The sequence below is a fragment of the Danio rerio genome, chromosome 24 (genome assembly GCF_049306965.1).
Source record: "Danio rerio strain Tuebingen ecotype United States chromosome 24, GRCz12tu, whole genome shotgun sequence".
Taxonomy (NCBI): Eukaryota; Metazoa; Chordata; class Actinopteri; order Cypriniformes; family Danionidae; genus Danio; species Danio rerio.
In genome coordinates this window covers 9,435,804-9,462,736 of record NC_133199.1, presented here as the reverse complement: position 1 = coordinate 9,462,736, position 26,933 = coordinate 9,435,804, and the positions used below count along the sequence as shown (strand labels likewise).

General features: G+C 36.8%; 1 protein-coding gene across 24 annotated transcripts in view; it reads right to left on the bottom strand.

The window, feature by feature from the left end:
* dlgap1b (discs, large (Drosophila) homolog-associated protein 1b) overlaps window positions 1-26,933 on the bottom strand; it is a 235,535-nt gene that overhangs the window by 158,545 nt on the left and 50,057 nt on the right. Inside the window, exon 1 of one of the 24 annotated variants that reach the window (XM_068217157.2) lies at window positions 7,473-7,716. The exons of the other annotated variants lie outside the window; for them this stretch is intronic. The gene's annotated coding sequence lies outside the window, so the exon portion shown is untranslated. Of the gene's footprint in view, window positions 1-7,472; window positions 7,717-26,933 lie in introns of those variants that run through there. 24 annotated transcript variants of the gene reach the window in all.

Here is a 26,933-nt window from a genome sequence, read left to right as displayed (position 1 = left end):
AATAGTGTAGTATTCTGCTCTGTACAGGTAGATATTCTACTCGTATACATATAGTATACAACTGAAGTCAAAATTATTAGCCCCTTCCATATTTTTCCCTTATGTCTATTTAACGAAAAGAACCTTTTTTTCAACACGTTTAAGCATAATATTTTAATAACTAATTTTACTAATATCTTTGCCATGATGACAGTACATAATATTTTACTATATACATTTTTGGGATGCTAGAATTCAGCTTAAAGTGCCATTTAAAGACCTAACTAGGTTCATTCGTTTAATTAGGCAAGTTAGGGTAATTAGTAGGCCAACATGGAATCTACACGCATGGATTTCTGCACATTATTAGCCCATCATTGAGTCTATGTATTTACTTGTAAATACGTGTAAATTTATATTTATTAGTTTTTTTTTATTAATTTCAGTAATATTATGATATAATATTAGTCATATTAAAATGTTCATATGATTTGTTCAATACAATTCGTAAAGTAGTATGTTCTGTCTTTTAGTAGTTTTATATTATAACAGAGACTTGCTTTGTTTACCAAATAAGTGCATCTAATTGGATTTGCATTGTAACCATTAAATAAAAATCAAAAACATTTATTAGTTTAATATTTCATACATTCAGTTTTTAGTTATGATACTCTTAAAATCATTCCGCATGAATCCACAGATTTTATGTACAAATTTATTTGCAGAAATAGCAGAAACTGTAATTATGCAAGTCATTGCATAACAGTGATTTGTTCTGTAGAGGAATCGAAAAAAATATATTGCTAAAGGGGGCTAATAATATTGACCTTAATTTTTTTTTATTACTATTATTAAAACTGTTTTTTCTCTGAATGATTTTGAGATATTGAGCTTTAAAGTTTTTGCATTCCATATAGCAAACAGTATGTGTATAACATTTTTATATTTTTTTTATAAAAAGATTTAAAACAAACAACTTATAAAAAACACCCCATAATGTAAATATATGGTCATTTAATAAGAATGTGTCAATAACTAAATTTTGATAAAAATGTAAGATAGAACCATGTAGTTCCAATGATGTTATAACTTATGATATGCTGGATAAGTTGGCAGTTCATACTGCTGTGGCAACTCCTGATGAATAAAGAGACTGAGCCGAATGAATAAATGAATGTATGGAGAAATGATTAAAAAAAAATAATAATCACAAGAGGGCTAATAATTTTGGATTCAACTCTATGCTGATAGGGAAAACAAATTTTGCTTAATGCACTAAAAGAACATTTCTATAGCATACATTTTACAACTCCTTTAAATGCATGAAAAGCTAAAATTCATCCAGATTCAAAGAAGAATCGCACAGGTCAGAATTCAGCTCAATATCTGACCCAAAAAAATCACATTGTGTATAGCCGACTTAACTGCCTGTTTTTTTTTTTTTTTTTTTTTTTTTTTAATAGCTAAAGTAATAGTTACAAATATAGGAAGCTGTCAAATGGCATCACTTTGACTTTAAAAGTGAGGTGGACAGTCCCACATGCAGATTTATGAACGAGTAGCCAAAACAGTAATGTAAGCCACAAGGAAAAATACAAGAAACAGGCAAAAGGTCAGGGCAGACAGCAAACAATCATTAAACAGCCCAAATTCAAACAAAGGGAAGAAGACAAAAAAACAGGAACCTGCTCAAATGTTGGCAACATACAAATAAAGACTACAACAATATTGAGAAATAGCAAAGCCTGATGCAAGACTGAAATGATTAGCCTAAAAGCATAACGGCTAATGCTAAAGCTGCTTTTATAATAGTATGCTGGAAGGGAGACCAAAAACTTCTATGTGATTGAAGACATGCTATATGCAACCAAATTAGCATTATGTGACTTTCGATTGTAATCAATACAAATATGTTCAATATCTGGAAAGTGAGCCTATTGAAAAGAAATAGGAAACTGGTGGAGTTATAATCAGTGCAGTCGTGTCAAATGTTGTGTCGGCTACAGCTTAGTGATCACGACAGAAGCTTGCCATTGTTTTTTTTTTTTTTTTTCAGTCTGAATTGTAAGATGGAAAACCTGGAGTGAAACTAGTCACCTTGGAATTATAAGGTTCTATCTGCGTTCTGAATGATTTTGAGATAATGAGCTTTAAATTTTTTTGCATTCCATAGCAAACAATATGTGTGTAACATTTGTTTTTTTAAATAAAAAGTCTTAAAATGTAAACTTCTAAAAAATCCTAGAATGTAAATAATTTGTCATTTCAAGAGTTCACACTTAGCTGATGATTAATTATAAAAGCTTGTTTGGCATGCTGTCCCGGGAGAGAGCCCTGAGCTTATGAGATCCTCGAGCCCAGGGCTCCCTCCCATTGCAAGGCGGGAGGGGAGTTTGAGCTCAGGTAGATCTCGAGAACTCCCTTGCTGTAGCAAGTGATTGCTCTTGAAAATAACTACGTACTAGAAGCGCGTCTATGGTGCCAATTTGGATTGTTCAATTGACTTAATTGCATGTTTTTAGACGGTGGGAGGAAACCGGGGAACCCGGGGGAAACCCACGTGAGCACGGGGAGAAGTGCAAACTCCACACAGAAATGTCTGCTAGTTTGGTAAAGCCAGGAACCAGAGACATTCTTGCTGTGAGGCGACAGTGCTAACCAATGGGCCACCGTGTCACCCGTCTAAGGAGAAGTAGGGGAGGAAGGGGTACTCTTCAAAATGAAGATAGCAGTGGAATGAAACCCAGGGTATTTATAGTAGTTTAGGAGTCATCTGATTGGAGCGTAGTGAATTGGATAATGCAGATCCAGCCACTAGCAATCATAAGCACGTGATCCTCTCGAAATTTGTTTATACATAAACTTCACTTAATAAGAATGTCAACGACTCAATTTTGACAGAAATGTCAGAACCTTATAATTCTAACGTGACAAACTGGAAAGGGCAAAAACACTCTCTCAATCCATTTCATTTGCATACTGTTCCAGACCTACCATCTGTCAGATATCTTTACTGTCAGATATCAGAACTGTGAACACACATAAATCAATACTCAAATGAACAACTTTCCATAAATATGTAACAACCAAAGATAACAGCTGTGGGTAGTGGACGTTTGGTGGTCCCGAGGTGATATAAAGGGTGAGCTTAACAGATGGTGCTTTAAGTTATGAGATGTTATTGTCAGCACTTGTAGAGCATTATATGTAAAGTGTCTATCTATCTATCTATCTATCTATCTATCTATCTATGTTTTTGTTTTGGTCTGTGCATTGCAAACAATACAAATAACAATAGCTATAGAAACTGAAAACATAGCTATATAAAATCTGAAAACAAAGTATTCAGTCCTTCCTGTCAATATTACTTAAGTCAAATATTTTGAATTTACTTCTAAAATTAAATTTACTTATAAAAGTACTATTGTGGATGAATGTTTATTTTACATAACATTTCAATTACTAAAATAACCTTGTCATACTCTATTATTCAGATCAGTTAGTAGAATCAGTGAGTTGTTTACTGGAGACTCACTCTGAACGGATCATTTGAATCAATGAGTTTTTTTTTAATGGAGACTCACACTGAACTGATCATTTAAATCAGTGAATTGTTTACTAAAGACTCACTCTCAACAGAGGGGCTATTCTCAATAAGCATCACATATCATCATATAGTCTCCACAAGAAGACGAGTCCGTTCTCGGTGTTCTTGGAATTGGGAAACAGATATTTTGAATAAGTGAGTAGTTTACTAGAGACTTGCTCTGAAAGGATCATTTGAATCAATGAGTTTTTTTTTTTTTCTGGAGGGTCACACTGGCTTCCATTTGCAAGGGCTCGTCCCTATGCCTTCATAGGTTCACATCCTAATTTAGTATCTATGTATCTAATATTTAATTTGACTTCAAATAGGGCGATGCGGTGGCGCACTAGGTAGTGCTGTCGCCTCACAGCAAGAAGGTCGAAGGTCAGTTGCCATTTCTGTGAAGAGTTTACATGTTTTCCCCATGTTTGCATGAGTTTCCTCCAGGTGCTCCGGTTTCTCTTACAAGTCCATGCGGGACAGGTGGATTGGTTAAGTCAAAATTGTCCAAAGTGTATGTGTGTGAATGAAAGTGTGTGAGTGTTTCCCAGTGATGGGTTATAGCTGGAAGTACATCCGCTGCGTAAAACGTGCTGGACAAGTTGGCAGTTCATTCCGCGTCATGTGGCGACCCCGGATTAATAAAGGGACTAAGCCAAAAAGAAAATGAATGACTTCAAATATGATACCACCTGGAAATGTTTCTCAGGATTCCGTCATAGTTGGATGCTGTGTCTCTTTTCTGCATTATGCCGCAGTCAAGCGTTTGAGCTTGCGAAATTCTACCGTACGGTGCTGCGAAAAGGGACGGGACTAAACTAGATGATTAGACATTTAAAAAAAGAAAGCGATTGGTCCAGGTTAAAAATTTATGTCTACAGAGGTCATGTTTTGATTCTCGATTGGTCTCTTGCAGTCAAGTGATGTGATTTTTCAGATTTCCTGATTGCAAAACCTGTCGCAGATGCTTGCGTTTCCGGTCTGACACATTTGCATGCGTATGAATGGAAGTCAGGCAGAGGCAGTTGCGCAGTAGGTATTGCTGTTGCCTCACAGCAAGAAGGTCGCTGGTTCAAATCTCGGCTCAGTTGGCGTTTTTGTGTGGAGTTTGCATGTTCTCCCTGCCTTCGCGTGGGTTTCCTCCGGGTGCTCCGGTTTCCCCCACAGTCCAAAGACATGCGGTACAGGTGAATTGGGTAGGCTAAATTGTCCAGTGTATGAGTGTGTGTGTGAATGCGTGTGTGGATGTTTCCCAGAAATGAGTTGCGGCTGGAAGGGCATCCGCTGCGTAAAATCTTGCTGGATAAGTTGGCGGTTCATTCTGCTGTGGCGACCCCAGATTAATAAAGGGACTAAGCCGACAAGAAAATGAATGAATGAATGGAAGTCTATGGGGAGAAAAGTGCAGTGTGACCGCAGCTTTAGTTTTGTCAACAAACTCTTTCATGATCTGTCCAACAGCAAGTGAGTTTACATTTACACTGCATTTAATCAGTTGGTAGATACTATTACTTAAAGAGAGAGACGTACAAATGAGAACTTTAGCAATAATTATAGCAACAGAAGAAAAAAAAAGGAATAAACATTCAAAAAATAAGTGAACTCTTCAAATTATCAGAGAGTAGCAGTATATAGATGCTATGATAATTGGACTAAATATGTACAATTTTTAAGCATGTAAATAGTAAATCATTTCTTCAAATTGAATATAGTTTTATAGTTATTAATGTGACATCTGTCTGTCTTTCTCACTCTTTTTTTTTGTTGTTTTTTTTGTTTTGCCCCTGCTGTTTGGAGCGATTTCAATTTCACGCTCAGCTGGGACGCTCATCCACTTCAGCTTCACACCTCCCTGTCAACATGCAGAGGGCTCCCACCAACAAGTTCAATCAACATCAACAACACATGGCATGCATGAAAAGGTGAACACCTATTTATATGCATATGGCTATTATACACACTGGGTGGCTGATGGTGTTGCACAAATGTGGTTATAGATGAACGCACAGCAGCCTAAACAGAGCTCAAGTCGTACAGATATCTTGAATGTCAGGTTACACCTGAAGCTTGAGAAATCATGTTAAGCATAAATGCTGGGAGAAGAGCTGATGATGTTAATGAGAACGGGAGATATTACCTATATAATATATAGGACAGATACTGTATTGTGCGAGATTAGGATTAGTATGTGCCATCATACACTGGAAATCGTGTGTCAAAGGTGCCCAGATGGTGCTCTTATTTCTGTGGATTTTCAAAGTGCACATCTGTGCTTGATTTTTTGGGCTAATATCGTTCATAAACCATTGTGCTATGTTAAGATGACTGGATGAGCATTGATGTGCATCACCACTAATTTAATTGATGTTAAAACAGAAATACACTGTTAAAACTACTCTACTCGCCTGAAAGAGAGCAGTCTTTGTGAATATACTCTTAAAATGATCTATGAAACGAACAGTCAAACGGGGTATATATGCAGAAGTATGCTGAAGGACATTGAATTTTGCAGTAACCTGGGTCAAACGCTTCCAGTGAACTGTATGCAGAAACAAAATTAACCAGTTTCAGGTCTGTTTTCCTAAAAAAAAAAATCACCTCAAAAATTCCTTCACTGCCTGATTGATTTATGATATATACAGTATGGTGCGTCTCAGATTGTACAGGAAACACTGCATTATTTTTTTTCTGCCCTATGTCTTTAAAATATGAACGTTACCACATTTTTTTACCACAGTATTTTCAACTGAGTTTCTAAGCTAGCCTGCTGATCCTGACAGGTGCATGTGTAAACAGCTTTTAATCTTGTTTTACGCTTGAACAACTAAATGAGTGCTGAAGTCTATTTAACTGATACGATTTTATTTACATTACAACATCGATGCTGTAAAAGGAGCCATATAAAATTGAAAAAAGGGTCACATTAACCGTTCACCAGAAGTTTATCGATATAAGAAGAAACACTAACTGTGCATATAACCTATTATATTAGGATACTGAATGTTATTTACTGAAAAATTATTGAATGAAATATTATTTAGTCAAGAATAAAAATAAAAAATGTAAATTTTATATTTGGACTTAAGTTTTTACTTAAAGTTCAATTAAAGAACTTGTAAATAATTTTACTTAAACTTGTTTATTTTTACAATAACAAACTTGTATAACTTATATCAAAGATATTGTAGGAAGTAAAGCTTACTCAACTTTCTGATACTGAAGATATTGTCATGCACAGTTGGACATTTAGCATATTTTCTGTTTTCAGTTGCACTGACATTGAGTACATTTACATGGACACCAACAATCCGATTTTAAAGGGGTGGTCCAGAATGCAATTTTAAGGCTTGGTCATGTATATAAGATGCAAAGCAACGTGTGCTCATGTTTCACTTGAAGGAAATCAAATTATTTTTTTCATAAATCTCACTTTGATTATATACAGCTACTCAGCTAACATGAAAATGACTGTCATATTTCCTAGTTCAAAAGGCTCTGATTGGTCATCTATCATAATGTGCTGTAATTCATGGATCGGCTCCACATCATGCGCTTTTGTGCTGTGTAAACAGTCAGTCAATCTCATGCCTGCTCTCTAAAATAAATTCTGACAAGGGTATGTAACTAAAATGTAATATATTTAATTTTATAAATAATGAAAATTATATATATTTTTTATCTTATAAGGAGCTGAGCCCCGCTAAAATAAAAATCCTAAAATTGCCCCTGCGCTTGAACAACTAAATGGGTGCAGAGGTCGATTTAACTCATTGTATTTGAATTACATTACAACATCAATGCTGTAAAAGGAACCATATAAAATAAAAGTCACATTAACCGTTCACCAGAAGTTTATCGGTACTAGCCATGCATAAACCCTACAGTCAAAAATGAAAGACAACTTTACCCATTAATGACATTTCAGGTAGACAGGACGTTTTCTTGTGCAGTTGGATGCTGGAACACAAAAATAGCTTGGATTTGCTGAAGTCATATAGATGGACCATGACAGGAATAGTGCTGCTTGCCGTGAAGCTGGAGCAACAGAGGATTCTGCTTGGTCTTAAAGTCTTCTTCGAACACTTTAAAACATTGGTCACCAACACTGTTTCTGGAGAGCTACCTCCCTACAAATTTTAGTTGCAACCCTGACCAAACACAGCTGTCTGTAATTATCAAGCGCTGCCTCAGGTCCTATTAATTGATTCAGGTGTGCTTAATCAGGGCTGAATTCAACACAAAGGTAGCTCTTCAGAAGCAGAGTTGGTGACCACTGGTGTAAAAACACAATCTATGATAGCGGAGTAGTCAAAACAAGACAAGACAAGTCGCTTTGGATAAAAGCGTCTGCTAAATGACTAAATGTAAATGTAAATATAAATATAGTCAGTCCAAAGAGTAAAAAAAAAAAAAAAAAGTAAACATAATGTAACATAAATTGAAATGTAGACTTTGTAAAATATACTGCAATTAATTTATCAATCATTTCCAAATTTCCAATGCCAACCAACAGCAGCAGCAATAGTTTAGTCAACTACACATTCCTAATAAACATTACTACTGTTACTACTGTAGCTTAATTCGTACATAAACTAAAAGGAAACTGGGACTGCTTGTCACTCTTGAATTTCCACTTGAACCTTTCGGAGCATGTTTATTTTGCAAAATACATTTTTAAATAGGCAAATACTCTAGTGAACATGGGGCGGATGTCAAACAACATCAATCTCTCAAGACGCACATCCATTTCTTTCCCACTTACACCCTCAGCCTGACCCCAGAGAAGTACAGAAAACCGATACACTCTTGATGTGCATTTAATGAGGGTTGTGAATGAACTTCAGCATTGCCCACAGACTAAAGTGAAGATTGAGTTTCAGTCTGTGCGCTTGGAGATGGACGTGTCTGAAGAGGTCTTTGCTGCATTAGTGACCCTTATGACTGCACTAAAAAAACTCAATCTTTTGCCATGACACAGCCACGCTCATTCATATTCACAAGCTCTCCATGAATTATGCATCGTTATGCAAAAATAAGGATTAAAAAGAAGTGAAGAAATTGGCTGTGACCTATGCAAAACATACAGAAAGAGAGACGGGCATTGAAAGAAAGTGAGAGTGCTGGAAACAAAAGGACATCTTATCGGAAATCTGCAGTGCTGTGGTGTTATCTTCACGATCGAGTTGAAGGCTTTAACATTTATCAGCATACTGAACTTCTTCAGTTCTACAGAAACAAGAAGCCAAGGCACTGAACTACTGTGTGTACTACCAGATCAAATTAAAAGGAAGAGTACTGAAGATTAAGATAGCTGTGTCTGCAACTTTTGTGTCCTAGGGGTTGATTTATAATAAAATTATGGATTCTCTATATGCAACACGGGCTCACTGGAAATACAGTGGGCACAGAGAGTATTCAGACCAGGGGCCTCATGTATCAACGCTGCGTACGCACAAAAACTTTGCGTACGCCAGGTTTCACGCTCAGAATCGCTCACGTTTGGATTTACTAACAATGAACTGAACGTGGGAATGTGCGCACCTTCACGGCAGCTTTCTGGCAGGCGTACGCACATTTTTTGTGCGTGTCTGTTTTATTTCCATTGGCGACTCCTAGAGGCAGTTGTGTTAAATTCTTCTCTACAAAGTGTCTGATCCTTGCAATGGCAGCTGTATGAGACGGGTTCATATAGTAGGTATGTAAGATTTCCATACCATACAGTTGACCAGCTAAACATTAAAGCACAATTTGCAGCGGTCGCCTGTTTTCCCAATGTAATCTGTGTAATCTACCGCACGCACATTGCTATAAAGACACTATCTGAAGATGAATTTGCAAGCGTGAATCAGAAACATTTCCATTCAATAAATGTGCAAATAAAATATGATGCACAAACTTATTAATGATTCCTACTTGTCTTTCTCATGATAAATAGTGGGCAAAATCTGATATGTAGCGGGAAAAAAAGAAGAAAGAATTCATCAGACGCTGGATTCGAACAGAGTTTGTGCTCGAACGTGTCAGTATATGATCATATGCTTCTTATGAGGTGCGCCACTGAGACTGCTAAGGGTACTGCAACAGTTTACAGATATAAACCACACAATTTCTTTTGTAAATGCACTCAGTGCGATGTTCAGACCCAACTGTGTTAACCGTATCAGCTAAACTCTCCCACTCTATTTTTTTCTTTTGTTGTTAATTCCGGAGAACAAACTTGCAAATAACACCGCTTTTCTCCGTTCTACCTCCAAAAGCAGCACCTCCAATTCACATTCTGTTCAAAGTTTCTCTTTTTGTTTGATTTTGCCGTTGCTTTTTCGTTGGGTTTTGCCATTAGCATAGTCATTAGCATATTCATACGGGGGAGGAGGCAGGGAGGGGTTTTGTGCTCGTGCATGTTGCGCTCAGTTTCACGTTCATTCGGATGTACAAAAGAATATGCGTGAGATTCGGCGTACAGTGTTTCATACATCTGAAATTTTTTCTGCGTACGCACATTTACAGCTTTGTGCGTACGCAATGTTTTAGTAAGATTTCCACGCAAGTCTTCGTACATGAGGCCCCAGGCCTGGATTGGCTAATCGGGAGGACTGGGAGAATTCCCGGTGGGCCGGTCCGTTTTTTGGCCGCGAGGGCAAACAGTCACACTTTTTAAATTAATTTATTTATTTACTTAACCACAGTCTTCTTATTTATTATTTTACCGCAGCTCTGCTCTTTTTATACATAACCAGCCTGCAGGTCAATGATGATATATTATTGATGAGTGATCATTCACCATATAACTGTTGTGGTCCAGTGGTTAGCACGCCGCCGCCGACCCGGGTTTGATCCTCGTCTGAGTATGTTTTTTTTATTTTTTTATTGTTAAGACATATAATACTGTTAGGGTTGTTGAACATTTTAAGTTCTAAAGCAGCTGTTTTCTCAAAAAAAAAAAGACGTGATAGTGTAATTAGAAACTGAATTGGAAATGACCTTATTTTTATATAGTCAGTCGTGAACTGAGGTGGGCTGGTCTGAGGCTTGAAACTTTAACTTTGTTAAAATCATTTAAGTCAATATTTTTCCTCAATGTACAAACAGCACCCCATATTGACAGAGAAACATAGAATTGTTGACATTTTCGCCGATTTATTAAAAAAGAAAAGGTGAAATATCACATGGTCTTACGTATTCAGAGCTTTTGCTCAGTAATTAGTAGAAGCGCCTTTTAGATCCAATACAGCCTTGAGTCTTTATGGAAAAGACACACAGTTTTCACACCTGGATTTGGGGATCTACTGAACTTGCATTTGTCTTTCCCTCAATTGCAACCAGTTGTGCTGTCCCTGCAGCTGAAAAACACCCCCACGGCATGATGCTACTGCCACGATTCACTGTTTTGGAGGCCTCTGTGCTCTTAGAAACTTTAAGTACAACAGAACTTTTTTGTAACCTTGGCCAGATCTGCGTCTTGCCACAATTCTGTCTCTGAGCTCTTCAGACAGTTCCTTTGACCTCATGATTCTCATTTGCTCTGACATGTATACGCTTATTTCACGTGGCCGCCATTTTAAAGAACCAAAGCGAGGCTGCGGTGGGAAGAAACCCGGAAGTATAGGACCAGCACAGTAAACATTACAATAACATGCTGTGTACTACAAACCTCCAGCTGCTGCCGAGTTTTCAAAATGCAGATATTGTGTAAAGATCACTTTAATATCATTCAGTTCAGTTAAATTTAAACAATTAAAAGCAATTTAGCATCAAACAACATCACAATCTCTTTAAGGGTAATACGCTTAAGTGTTCTCCAAGGTGTTAGTTCATTGCAGCAGGTAAACACCGTGGGGGCACTTTCCTGCTTCATCCTATGTAACCAGGTGAGCAATAAAACACTGCAGTCCTCTGTAGCACACCCTCATGTTGTCTGTAATGATGTTGTCCCGGTACTGAAGTTTTAAAAACGTCCATTTCCCGCTAACATTCAAGCGCCGCTGAGCGCGTTCATAAACAGCACTGATTTACCATAGTGTTCACCAACGCTCAACAGTTTACCGCTCTTCACCCAGTGCAAACACAGATACACGGACACTGGAGCGCGAAGCAGCCTTGAAGATCAGTCGAGTCATCAAGCAGATCGCTCGTCTGTGTTTGTACTTGGTAAACAGAGAAGGGTGAACTGATGACCTTCTCGGCCAAACACAGTCACTTCTGTTGAGCACATGAATACAATGGCAAATCAACGTTGTTTTAAGAAAGCCATCAACAAATATTAACGGGAAATTGATGGTTTTTCTTTTAATTCAGTATTGTGACAAGTCTAATATAGTTTATAAAATAGACTCTAATATAGAGTTTGATAAATGGCATAAAAAACGTGTGTTTGGGAAAGAAAACGTTAGCTAACTAGTGCCATTTCCCTTTTGTTTTAGCTGTTATACTGTAGCTGTAACTATAATGTGTTTCTGTTTAGTACAGCATATTATTTACAGTAAATAACTGAACTGAACTATTTTGCCTCATTTGTTTTATTGAGAGTTTTATTGATCACTAAGATATGATTGACTTGGATTTAAGTTGCTTCGCTTTAAAAATGAAAATCTTAAAAAATAGCTTTGATGTAGCTAAGCTACTTTTGCATGTAGCTTTTAGCTTAGCTTGCTACATTTCCCAGGGGGTAGCTTTTAGTGTAGTTAAGATACATTTTAAGTCGAGTAGCTAATAGCTTAGATCATAACATTTTTTTTTCAATTAGCTTGCCCATCACTGCAAATGAATCATTGACTTTATTAGTTTTAAAAACACAGATTTCTTTACAACTTAAAATGTCATCTTTGGATATTTTATTTCTACTAGAGACACTGTTGTCCTAAAAAAAAAAAAGTAAATAAAAAATATTACAGATAGGCTACCTAAGGATCGATATTAAAGAAAATGTTGGCCGTTTTAAAACCCTGACTTTTACAAACTGCGGTATACCTTGGGAGTGGTTATTATCCCATGCCTAGCTAGAGGATAATTGAATAAACTAAATTGTCCATAGTGTATGTGTGTGTGAATAAGTGTGAATGGGTGCTTCCCAGTACTGGGTTGCTACTGGAAGGGCATACGCTGCATAAAAACATATGCTGGAATTGTTTGGTTCTTTCCGCTGTGGCAACCTCTGAAATAAAGACTAAGCCGAAGGAAAAATAAATAAATGAATGAATGAAGGGGAGTAAATATTATTGGACATTATTAATAAGCAATTTACAATTTAAAAAACTATTAAAAATATTTATAGAGTAAAAAGCACCAATAGAGACACTGTACTAATGTACAGTATAAACAACATGGGGCATTTTCTTACAAAATCCGATGTGATACAGTATGTGCTCTTTTGATTTCTGCCTCTTTTCACCTCATCTTTCCTTGCAGCTGCAACAAAGTGACCCATATCTAGTCAGCATCCATGGAGGATTATGGGTGATAACACACAGACACACACAAATGAATCCGCATACACAATCAAGTTTTGCTGATTGTCTATGCCGTGCCCTTCGAAAGAGGATTATAGTGGCCGTGAAAAGGCCGTGAATTATTGACAAAAAAAAGGGACTGGATTTAGATTTCAGGCCAGCTGGGGCTAAACAGGAAAGGGAGTGAGAGAGAAAGGTCATTCAAGACCAGTAAGCATTTTGAGGCACTGTGTATGTTGAGTTTTCCTTTGCTTTTCACAAGCTCTCCAAGTGATGAGCTCAATTACAGCACTCATGAAATCCTTCCTGATGGATCAGCAGCTGTCAGTGATTCAGGTGAACACCTACAATCGTGGAGGCTCAGGGAGAGTACAATCCAATATCCGTCAGGTCTCTGAGGACAATAGCTTTTCAGATGCCATTGCTTTCTTTCTCATAATTGTAGTCTTCGACTGTTCGACTGCTGCTGGGCAGCTGTGCACTCATGTGGAAGACAGAGCGGCTACCCTACAATGAACTTGCAGTTTTCATTCTGACATCTGAGGTCAGGGAAGGAAAAAAAATCACAAGGTTTAAGCAGTTTTAAGAGTGTCTGTGTAGATCAAAAAGGTTTAAGAGAACCTGGTACTTTGGGAAAGGCTTAGCTCACTGTTGAGTAAGCAAAAAAGTGGCCTGAGGAGAAATTTGCAAGTGAAATTTTCTCAGCACTCCAGTGTGGATTTGTTTGGTAGGCACCACGCTGGGCAATTTAAAAGCGCAAGGCAACAATTATGTTTTACATTTGTCCAATTTGACCAGACTTATGATTGTACATGGTCCAAAAGAAAATTAAAAACCTGAAGACCATTTATCATATATTGTAGACCAGAGGCCAATGAATGAAAGCCACAGCCAAGAGTCACATACATAATGTACCATCTAGAAAACCTTGTACCAATCAATACTTTAAAGTCAAACCCTAAGAAAAAAGCAACATCTAGATCAGGGGTGCTCAATCCTGTTCCTGGAGATCTACCTTCCTGTAAAGTTCAGCTCCAACCCTGATCAAACACACCTGAACCAATTAATTAGGACCTGAACAACACTTGAAAATTACAGGCAGGTGTGTTTGAGATGGGTTGCAACCGAAATCTGCAGAAAGGTCTATCTCCAGGAACAGGGTTGAGCACCACTGATCTACAGTAAGGGTTAACAGTGTGGAAGTCAATAGCCCCTTTCACCAGGCCCGGATTGGCTAATCGGGAGGACCGGGAGAATTCCTGGTGGGCCGGTCCATTTTTTGGCCGCGAGGGTCAGTGTCCCTAGCTCCATAATCTGTTGCTCTCAGCAGTCACACTTTTTAAAATTAATTTACTTATTTACTTGACCACAGTCTTCTTATTCATTATTTTACTGCAGCTCTGCTCTTTTTATCTATTTTCTCGTAGCCTTGTGAGCAAGATGCAGCCTGCAGGTTAATGATGATATAACTCAGATGTGTCACCTCACAGTGTACAGCTGTTGTGGGCCAGTGGTTAGCACGATAGGTTTCGATGCTGCTGACCTGGGTTTGATCCTCATCTGAGTAATTTATTTTTTTTATTTTTATTGTTAAGACATATTATACTGTTAGGGTTGTTGAACATTTGAAGTTCTAAAGCAGCTGTTTTCTCAAAAAAAGACGTGATAGTGTAATTAGAAACTGAATTGGAAATTACCTTATTTTAATATAGTCAGTCATGAACTGAGGTGGGCCGGTCTGAGGCTTAAAACTCCAGGGCTGTAAAGGAGTCCCACTCTGGCCCTGCCTTTCACACAGTGATACCGGTAAATATAGGGAAAATTTACGGAACGACTTTACCGGTAAATTCAAAAAAGCACCGTTCACACAGGCGAGGACGTTACGGAATTTTTCCAGAAAAGACCGTTCACACATCCATTCCAAAATTCCGGTAATATTCTGAAATCATTACCCACAAATGAGTTCTAAACGGCTGCGCTTGCATTTGTAAACATTTGACTACATTACAAACTCTGTGGCTGGATCAGTACTGTGAACAGCTTCGATGGAAATATAGGGGAACACTTTCGCATGTCGAGGTGTACATGATATGTGTGTGTGCTGAAAGGGTGCTTCACGGGCACACCTACGCATCAGGCAACTGGAGGAAGCAGAGCTTGAAGGTAAACAAAAAAGCAACTTATCATAAGCATCTTATCGATAATTATTTAAGTAGTTGGCATTAAGAAAAAAAAAAGAAGGAACATAGAAACTTTATCTAACTAACATCTAGCAGTTAAATGTGTCTGGAAAAATATCCAAAGCCTTTTATTTTCATAAACCGCATGGACGTGAATGCATGGAGTGTTCTGATTGGCTAAAGCAGACGTCTCACATCAGTGCCTTCTAGACGTGCACGCCCTCTATCCAGCAATCTTCCTTCTGCGTTCACACAGCGCAGCATTATGGCAAGTTAAAGGTAATGTTACAACTTCTCTTTCCGGAAAATAGCAGAACGAATTTACCGGTATTTTCAAAAAGCTGTTCAAATATAAAGGCCTTTGTATGTGTGAAAGGGGAAAACGATTGCCTGTTTTCAGCTTTCTTCAGAATATCTTCTTTTGTGTTCAACGGAATAGCTATCCTGTTTCCAGGGGTTGCCACAGTTGAATAAACCGACAACTACTCTGTATGTTTTACACAGTGGATGCCATTGTTTCTGTTTCTGAAATATTTGTTTTAACCAGATTTTCTAAGTGAACCAGTTGAACCAGTTCATTAAATTGATTGGAGTTGGGACAAAACAGTTTGCGTCCTCAGTACTAACATACCGGATACCTCCTCTGACTCAAAATAAACCCATATCCTGAGTTATTCAGTAAGTAGAACAGTACACTGACTCATCTGCTATGAAAAAAGTCGACTGTCTGTTCCCTCGCAAGCACATTCTCTTATTGAGTGTGTGATTCAACCTGACTAAGGTCATTTTTGTTCCGCAATATATATTTTTTAAAGCCAAGGTATTAAATTAACTCAAATAATAGTACTTATTTTAAAAAAGTAATGCTTTACTTAACTCGTTACTTTGGAAAAGTAATATTATTATGTGACATGCATTACTTATAACGCGGTACCCACAACATTACTAGTAACTGCTTAACTGCTAGCCTAGCAATACCCTAACAACTGAATAACAGCCTATTTAAAATACTATTTAGGACAGATAGCATGCGATTTAGGGTGCAACACAATTAACAACCCATTAGCAATAACTTATCAACCATCAACAAACAAATTCCCTTCCAACCATCTACAATACCAAAGTAACCACTTTAGCCTAGCATTATCCATGATAGAAAACATAACAACCACTTGGTAACACCTTTGCAATCACCTCATACATTCTAGCAACCACTTAGCAATGCCCTGCCAAATCACTAGCAACACGACACCAACTTTAGCCTTTGTTGAAAACATGTGAAAATTTGTTCAATGAAAATACAACAATTCCTTTCTACATAGCCGCACAATCAAATCAACATGTCCATTTGAAAGAGAGGCATCTGTTGAGCCAGAGGGCCTTATTGCAAAAAAAAGCCAAGGGACACAGAGCCAAAAAAATACACACAGATGCTTACTCACAAACAAATACGTGCAAACAAACAGATCACAGCAGTTGTGTGCCGACGCTAATTGTATTCTGTTCACATGCAGTATAATATACAGACATTAACATTCAGAATACACACCCTACTGTTCATGATCCACTGCCTCGCATCCTCTAAACACATACACACAGTCATCACTCACATATGGCTTCTCTGGTGTGCATGAGCAAACACAGACCCACATCTACACACTCGATACACGAGGCTATGCCACTGTTGTTTAGGAACTTTACGGCTGAGGCACACTAATGTAAATCAGGCCACATCAGCATGACGTTTGCACATCCACAGCATGAAAATGAGATGTGGCTGCTCACACACACAAACACGCATACACACATAAGGCATGTAAATCCTGTGTGTATCATGTAATAGTAGATGAGTGAATGAGGGTGTGTATGACAGAAGAAGATGGCAAAATGAGCAAAGGATGTAGCTTGTGTGTTTAGCTAGTATATACAAGCATATCCATGTCGGAATCAAGCTCACATCACTCAGATGGGGTCCAGAGGTGGATTTCTTTGCAGTGCGTGTGTTAAATGTTAACTCATGTATTCATAATTTCTAGCTCCAGATTATTGAAAATACACATATGTTTAATGATACCATTTTACGAAACACCTACACGCGCACACACGTTTATTGGTCATGTTTTATCTACATATATGTTATGATTTTTGTATTGTAAAAAATACTTCTTTCTGTGTAATTTATGTGCTGTTTGGGACCGAAAATGTCCCCACAAGGTGAAAAAGGTACTGGTTTTGCTATGCTTGTGGTCGACCACAGATACATACACATATTTTAACACATTAAATTAATTTTTACACATAAATTAACAAATATACTGTATGGTTAATATAATTTTTTATTTTTAGATTTTTTTTCTATGAATTATTTATGTTTTACTTATATTTTAAGTAACTGAATTAATTATACACATAAAAGAGTTTTCCAAAATGTAATGAATGTGATGAAAACAACATATATTTCATAGGAGAAGCTTTTATTTATAGCTGAAGTACTATTATTGTGGTATTGTTTAAAGGTGCAGTATGTAAGTTTGACACCCAGTGGTTGAATTAGGCATTACATTCCTGTATCAAAACAAACACAAGCGCAGGTTACTAGATTGACCAACAGGATTGAGTGTGACGATCAAGCCCTAAAGGCTGATTTACATCCTATTCTATATAAAAGCAATGGCAAACAAAAGAAGGAATATTTTCCATATTAAAGGTTCAAGTAACCCTTGAGTACTTTTTTTGAGATTTTAACAGATTTGTGTGTGTTGAGCATCAGTTAAGAGCACCTGTTTAAAAAAACTGGATAATTTTGAGCTTTGTCAGCTAATTTCAGCTTCTGGATTTAAAATGATTTTTGGGGCAGGATCAAAATCAGCGACGTAGCGCAGAACTGCAGGTGCAAAGATGACGCGTCAGTTTCTCATTATTATTCATAGCAAAGTTTTCTTATGCTATCATGACTGCGCGTGCTTTCTGAAGGCAAGGCAGACATGCCAGTGCCAAGCTGTGAGACACAGACCCACGGCACGCAGTATTTAGCTGTTCATGAAGGCTCGTATGTGTTTGTTTCCATGATCCACAGGGTTTGTTGCATGTTTTTACCCGCGATGCTGTCATGGCCAATACAGCAAAGCTGTTTTTGTGTAGCAAGCATTTTTGTCGGGAGAGCAGTACGAGAATTGAAGAATGGCGGACGTTGTCTTTTATCAGGAGTTCGTTCACATTTAGACACATCCCCGTGCTGCTGTGTTTACCTAAATCTTCTAGATTACCAGCAGGGTTAATGGTTAAAATAGACAGGGCAAGAGACCGTCTGCATTCAGACCTATGGATTCAGACACGGTGATTAAGGGAAAAGTTCTCATTTATAGTGTTAAATGAACACGATTATCTTTATAATTATATAAATTGTGGTTATCTGTATATGAAATTACGTGTAACAAATGTAGCAGGGCATTAAATTGCTGTTTATTTCTTTGCATTTTAACTTTGTATACTATAAAATCATGTGTCTTCTCACAGTTTGTGTCTCATTTTGTGAGCTGACTGACAACAGTTGTTCGCTCCCCTCCTTATCCCCTGCTGGCCACACCCACTCCTGCCCTTTGCTCGTGGAGCTCTATGCCCATTATGATGCATCTTTTGAAAAAATTCTGAGGTACACCTGAACCGAAAGTGGGGGGTGTCATGACCCTTTAAAAAAAGGTTTTGTTCTAACCAACACCTCAAATTGATATGGTAAAAGTAGCTTCTGTTTCTCACAGGTGAACAACAGGCTTAATGACACCTCATGTGCATTTAATAATGATAAAGAGGTTTATTGTGTATTAATTAGATTGTAAACCTTACCATTTCGTTGGAGTGCAGTAAGTGCACTATCCTGTGCCTCTGAATGGAATCTGTCATGTTATGTCTGGTGCAAGCAGCCAAATTGCTTATCACTGCAATTCCATTACAGTAATCCTTCCTGCTGCTGATAAAAGCATGAACAAGTTTCTTCACAGAAAACAAACCATCTAATTCTTGCAATGTTTTTGAGATGATATTATGCTAATTTAGTTACTGCTTTGACTACTGAAACTCATAACTGACTCCAAAATCACACCAAGATTATTCATGGAGCTGTTTCCTTTGAATATATGTCACAATTGTGGAATGAAAGTCACTATGCTTAGCGTCGATAGCTAGTAGTGTGGCATATAGCACAACTGAGCAACAGGCATCCTGAATTTGACTCTAAACTTGCAGATCCTTTCTCAAACTTTCCATTCAGTCAATATACTAACAAAAATCTGACAAAACAATATATAAATAAATAATATCCCATCTTCTGTTTCATGCCTATTTTAAATAACAGTCTTGCGGTAAACCATTTCCAGAGCTCTATACAAGATCTCTAATTACACAAGATCTCCATTATATAAACCACTTCTTCCCAAAGCCCTCCAGTCTCCCCACTATAAGATCAATCATAAAAACTGATTTATTTCTAACAGAGATCACTCCAGTCTGCACAATCAATCATTATCCAATCAACCGACTGCATCTAGACTGCACAGTGCACACAGACAAGCTTTAGTAGACCAGAAATGTAAACCCCTCATTTAAAAATTAAGTGTTTAGTGTGTGTGTGTGTGTGTGTGTGTCTTAGGAGTATACTTAAAGAAAAGGGCTAGTTAAAATAACACGAGGAAGGAGAATGCCAAGTTAATTAGGGTTTAATTTTAGTCGATTAGCCTGAGAGAAGATAAACCCTGAGCCTGAACCATCGCTACAAACAGGAGAACGAGGAACGGAAGAGAATCACCCAGAGAGAGAATCAAGTAGCAGGTAATGCAAGGACGGCACACATGCGAGTATGCAAAACATCCGCAGTAAGCTGCAGTGTGTGTTTGTACGTGAACTGTATGTGGGTCACCACGGGTTAAACTTTATGCCTCGCATAATCCAGAAACACATGCAAATTCACTTCAGAACACATCGAGAGCTGCTGGATTAAGAACTGTAAGACGATCACACACATACACGCTTCGACATGTCACTGGGTTATGAGTACATGATAAGTAAATGGATGAAAACACAGACACGATCGCTTCATGCAAATGGGTAATGAGATAGGAGAAACCATGAGCCTCTTAAAGCTAAATCGGTTAGCATGATCCAATGATTGTTTTGTGTGTGTGTGTGTGTGTGAGTGTGTGTGTCTGTGTGTGCGTTGTATTTCTTACATTGTGAGAACCAAAAGTACTAACATGTATAGCAATAACAGTAACAGTTACAGGCACAAATTAAGCCGTGAGGTTGGGGTATGAGGGCAGAATATACAGTCTGAACAGTCATTAGCTGTTTCTCAATTCCAAGAACTCTGCGAAGTTACTGGTCTTGCAAAGTTACCTCAGAAAAATGAACTCAGAAGACCACAAGAACAGAGAATGTGTCCTCTGAGAAATGAGATGCTGCGTTCTTCCCTGGTTCTTTCTGATGGTCACATGACCTCGTTTTTAATAGAAAATTATTTAAACGTTACAACATTCATAACATTTATTGTTTTCCCCCTTGACACAATATATACGATGTATAAAGATCTTACAAAAATTTACGTTGCACAGTACTAATAAAACAAATAAATTTTAATATGAATTTCAGCAAATAAACAACCTTAATGTATTAATGCCTTTATAAAGATTTTTATGGTAATGTTTACTTCACCATTTTATTTAGGGGAACCTTCAAAGATAAAGTTATATCTCTGAACTTTAATAATAAATTTATATAAAATGCTGCTGTTTATATGGGAAGTACCAGATGACTTGGTATGGGACCAAATGTCCCCACAAGTTGCATAACACATTTGCAAAAAATGCACTATTTAATCTTATTTGGGGACAAATGTCCTGGCAAATATTTATTTATATATATATATATATATATATGTGTGTGTGTGTGTGTGTGTGTGTGTATAACTGTATATATATATATATATATATATATATATATATATATATATATATATATATATATATATATATATATATATATATACACGTATATATACGTATATATATATATATATATATATATATATATATATATATATATATATATATATATATATATATATATATATATATATATATATATATACAGTTATACACACACACACATATGTTAAGTGGCTATAAACAATTTATTTGGGCAGAATTTAAACAAACACATTAAGTAGAATTTTATTAAATTACATTTATTTGTTTAAATTCAACACAAATAAATAGTTTGCAACAGTTTTGCAGACACCATTTTTTTCAGTGTGTATATATATATATATATATATATATATATATATATAAATATATATTGTTGAAGTCAGAATTATTAGTCCCCCTGAATTATTAGCCACCCTGTTTAGTTAGCTCAAGCTCAGTTGGTGTTTTTTGTCTGGAGTTTGCATGTTCTCCCTGCGTTCGCGTAGGTTTCCTCTGGGTGCTCTGGTTTCCCCCACAGTCCAAAGACATGTGGTACAGGTGAATTGGGTAGGCTAAATTGTCCATAGTGTATGAGTGTTTGTGTGAAAAAGTGTGTGTGGATGTTTCCCATAGATGGGTTGCAGCTGGAAGGGCATCCGCTGCGTAAAAACGTGCTGGATAAATTGGTGCTTCATTCCGCTGTGGCGACCCCGGATTAATAAAGAGACTAAGCCAACAAGAGAATGAATGAATATTTTACTACATATTTTTCAAGACACTTCTATGCAGCTTAAAGTGACATTTAAAGGCTTCTCTAGGTTAATTAGGTTAACTAGGCAGGTTAGGGTAATTAGGCAAGTTATTGTATAGCGAGGGTTTGTTCTGTAGACTATCAGAAAAAATATAGCTTAAAGGGGCTAATAATTTTGACCCTAAAATGGTTTGTAAAAAAATTAAAAACTGCTTTTATTCTAACCGAAATAAAACAAATAAGACTTTATCCAAAAGAAGAAATATTATCAGACATACTGTGAAAAATTTCTTGCTCTGTTAAACATCATTTGGGAAATATTTAAAAAAGAATAAAATAATCAAAGGGGGGCTAATAATTCTGACTAATAAGTCTAACTTCTGACTTCAATATATATATATATATATACAGTTGAAGTCAGAATTATTAGCCCCCTGAATTATAAGACAGCTTGGTTATTTTTTCCCCAATTTCTGTTTAACGGAGAGAAGGTTTTTTCAACACATTTCAAAATATAATGGTTTTAATAACTCATCTCTAATAACTGATTATTTTAACTTTGCCATGATGACAGTAAATAATATTTTACTAGATATTTTTAAGACACTTCTATACAGCTTAAAGTGACATTTAAAGGCTTAACTGGGGTAATTAGGTTGACTAGGCAGGTTAGGGTAGTTAGGCAAGTTATTGCATAACAATGGTTTGTTCTGTAGAAAATCGAGAAAAAATATAGCTCAAAGGGGCTAATAATATTGTCTCTAAAATGGTGTTTAAAAAATTAAAAACCGCTTTTATTCTAGCCAAAATTAAACAAACAATACTTTTCCCAGAAGAAAAAATATTATCAGACATACTGTGAAAATTTCCTTTCTCTGTTAATCGTCATTTGGAAATTATTTAAAAAAGAAGAAAAAAAATTGAAGAGGGCTAATAATTCTGACTTCAACTGTATATATATATATATATATATATATATATATATATATATATATATATATATTATGAATAAGTAATTTTGAGAATCTATATTCATATCGCAATATTTATTACAGAAAAATAAAATATCACAATGTTAGTTTTTCCAGTATCGTGCAGCCCCAGTATGTATGTGTGAACATCTGTTTGCAGATACACATGGATACTTGTTTATGCAGTAATCCCAGATTTTTCGATCAAAAGCAGTCAGTAATGTAATTTCTCACACATTGGTGGGCTCAGAGCCCATAACCCAGCGGGCGGCTCTCTATGAGACATTCTAATGAGGTTAAGCCATCCAGATTTATTAAAGTAATTGCCATATCTCATCAGAATGACAGGATCATGCACCATAGACAGCAGCTCTGCCTCGTGATGGATGACTGGCCCATTAAATATTCTTGATCAAATGATTGCTGACATTTGAATGTGAGAACTGTGTTAATGAGTCTTCGAATGATTGAAAAAAGCTGTATGTATTGCTGATAAATATTTTACCATATTTCATGATATGCTTCAGAAGGGTGTGTGCAGCTGGAAAAGACATCGGCGTGACCTTTATTCTGACCTTAAGCATGCTGATTACTAAAGATCACGGGGGGAAAGGTTAGAAAGAAAGAAAGAGAGCGAGAGAGGGAGAGAGAGAGAGAGAGAGAGAGAGAGAGAGAGAGGGAGAGAGAGAGTTTGTGTGTGTGGTGCTTGTATGATTCAGTATGCAACATTTATGAGTCACCTGGCATCATATATTATTAAATAACTATGCATTTAGGAATAAGCCCTCCACAACACATTCATTTGGAGTGATTTTTTTTCTGAAAATATAAAATGAAAGAACAAAAAAGTAATCTCAAACCGTACTTTGTACATCAACATCGAAAACATCTTTTCTTCCATGATTAATTTCTTCCTTTGGCTAATTTCAGTGTTAGTTTAGTATATTCATGTTTTATTTATTCATTCATTCAATAAGGACTTAGTTACTTTATCCATCAGGGGTCGCCACAGTGGAATGAACCGCCAACTTGTCCAGCATATATTTTACATAGAAGATGCCCTTTTAGCTGCAACCCAGTACTGGGAAACACCCATATGAATTCACTCACTATGACCAATTTAGTGTATTCAATTTATCTATAGCGCATGTCCCGGGAGGAAGCCCACATGAACATGGGGAAAACATGCAAACTCCACACACTGCCAGGACTCAAACCAGCGACTTTCTTGCTGTTAGGCAACTGCTAACCACTTAGGCAGGGGTTCCCAAACTTTTCAGCCCGCAACCCCCAAAATGACAATGCCAGGGACTCGCGACTCCCAATATCCTCTGAGGTGGTTAAAATACAGAAATCTTGCATGCAATAGCACACACACTCCAATAGAAAGAATTCTATTATACATTAAATTTTTTTTTTATGTATGTCAGTGCTGTAAATGGGCCAGAATGTTTAACTTGATGTTATAAAATCAATCTGCTGCATCTGACGCTATTGCTGTGTCTTTAACACACTCTCAGAAATAAAGGTACGCGAGCTGTCACTGGGGTGGTACCTTTTCAAAAGGTACACATTTGTATCTAAAAGGTCCATATTAATACCTCAAGGGTACATATTAGTGCCTAAAAAGTACAAAAGTGTTCCACTTAAAGTTTGTAGGTACTAATATATACTTTTGAGATACCTTTACAGTGTTGTGGTGGAAATGACACTGATACTGTGCGACAGCTATATTTTGTATAAAAAATTATATTAATAATAGTCCCACATTTCCCAAAGATGGGTTGCGGCTGGAAGGGCATCCGCTGCGTAAAAACTTGCTGGATAAGTTGGCGGTTCATTCCGCTGTGGCGACCCCGGATTAATAAAGGGACTAAGCCGACAAAAAAATTAATAAATGAATGAATAGTCCCACATTACTAACTATAAAATATTTAAATTATTTCACTAGTGCTTAATTAAGATACATTAAAAGAGACCAAATAAATAATATTTTAAAATGTTATTTTCATTGTTGAAGTTTAAAACTGGGTGTGCAACAAGGTGAAAACAGTGATTTTGATACCTAAAAAAGAGATTGAATAATATAAAAAATATAAAATAGAAAGGTAGTAAAAAATTAAGTAGGTTTTATTGTTAGTTTGACAAACAAAGAGGAATATGAACAAAATTATATATATATTTTTGGATATATGATCAAAGGACAAAAAAGTGGCCGTAGTTAAAGAATTCCTCCTATACAGTATACATATACTTTTGCAGCAAGTTATTTTAACACACAACAAATTTGTTGCAATTTTGAAATAGACCGCACAAGCATATGTTTGTATCAAGCATATGGAGATTGGGCATTTTGGAGAAAAAAAGTTAGCCAAAGCCAAAGTTATCCAAGACTGGATATTAAAACTGGATCAGCTCCAAAGCCTCCTATTCAGCACATTTGCCCCATGCTGAGGATTCTGGGTAAAGCGGCAGTGCACAACATCGAACACAGAAAGAGTCACTTATCAGTAGAAGACGCTGACCTGAAAATGTCTCCCGCTGGTTTACAGCTCAGCACGCTGCAGTCACCCCTTCTTTATAAACAAGATTACAAAATGGATTAACTGCTGTTCGTTAATCCATTCCAAGTGTGTCAGTCGTGCTGGTGTACGCTTGTGCTTAAACCTTGCTTTCCAACCCTCCGCTGCAGGCTGCTAAAGGCAACAACCACACTGTCTGAGCCTGAAACCTACAGCCATAGGTGTAGCCTACATCATATTACTTTTAGCGTCTTATCTGCTCTTTCTCTTTCTAATTAAATCATTGACGTTGGATCGACTTATGCCGAGAGGAAATGTTAGGAGACTGATGCGATTATGTCTTTAACACTTGCTCATTGTGTATGTGTGTGTGCGTGTGTGTGACTGAAGGCTTGTGTTTTTTCATGAAGTCGCTTGAGGGATAACTTTTCTCTAAATGTAAACAAGTGAATAATAACAAATGAAAAACAATGGGGAAAGTGCACTCAGAGGTACTGAGTCATCGCTGTCATTCACAGTATATAGTCAGTGTGTCATCAGTTATAAAAAAAAAAAAAGTGTCACGCATATGACTCTGGTTTACATCTTTCAGCTTTCGGAGACATAGTAGTGACAAAAACTGCTTGTTTGAGTTCAATAGACACAGTATGTTTTATAAAAGTTTGCATAAAATACATTAAAAACAGTCCTCAAGCAAGGCTAAATATGTTAATGTGTTAAATGTATGTGGCTTAAGTAAGATTTTAAAACAGTATTGAGAAACAGAGGAATTACAAACTCTCAAATTCCGCAATATACACATTAAACTAACAAAAATTACATTTAAACAGATCTTACGCCTCTATGGGGTGATGCTTGATACATTAATAATTACTATATTCCATAATTTTGCATTCACAGGAGCTGTTAACAGATGATATACATGGCTGTTTGTTTTACAGAATGCTCATTTACTCTTCCCTTTTTAAAATAACAGACCCCACACGCATATGTTCAACAACATTCATAGATATATACACTAGAAATCGCATAGGGACCCTGAGTATGCGTCTATAGCGCCGCCACATTGGTACAGTGCTCCCAGAACAAGTGTGATTCAACCGCACTAGACAAGGCAGTGTAATTACGTGAAGATGCGGGATTTTAGCGCTGTCCACAGGTGTAGTAACGAGCAAACAAAGAAAACAAAGCACAAAGGCAGAACATTTCATAGGTAAGATTAAGTTTTTGTATGTTGTGAACTTTTGTGCTAATCAGGTAACGTTATTGATGATAGTAAAGTCACTTACTGCCTTCACCATAAAGCAAAGTAGCTCCAACTCACACTAAACACTCGGCTTATGCTAGTTTTGTTGAATAAAATCAGCAAACATTACAAGAGAAATATGACAACGAGATGCTGCGGTGCCAGAAACTTGTTTTATTGTCGGCTAGTGAAGGAGTCGTTCATAACCGAGATTCATTCACAAACGAATCGCTTCCTCCGTCAGTATGAGAAGTCAAACGGATTTCAGGACACAGATTAGATCAAATTTAACAGG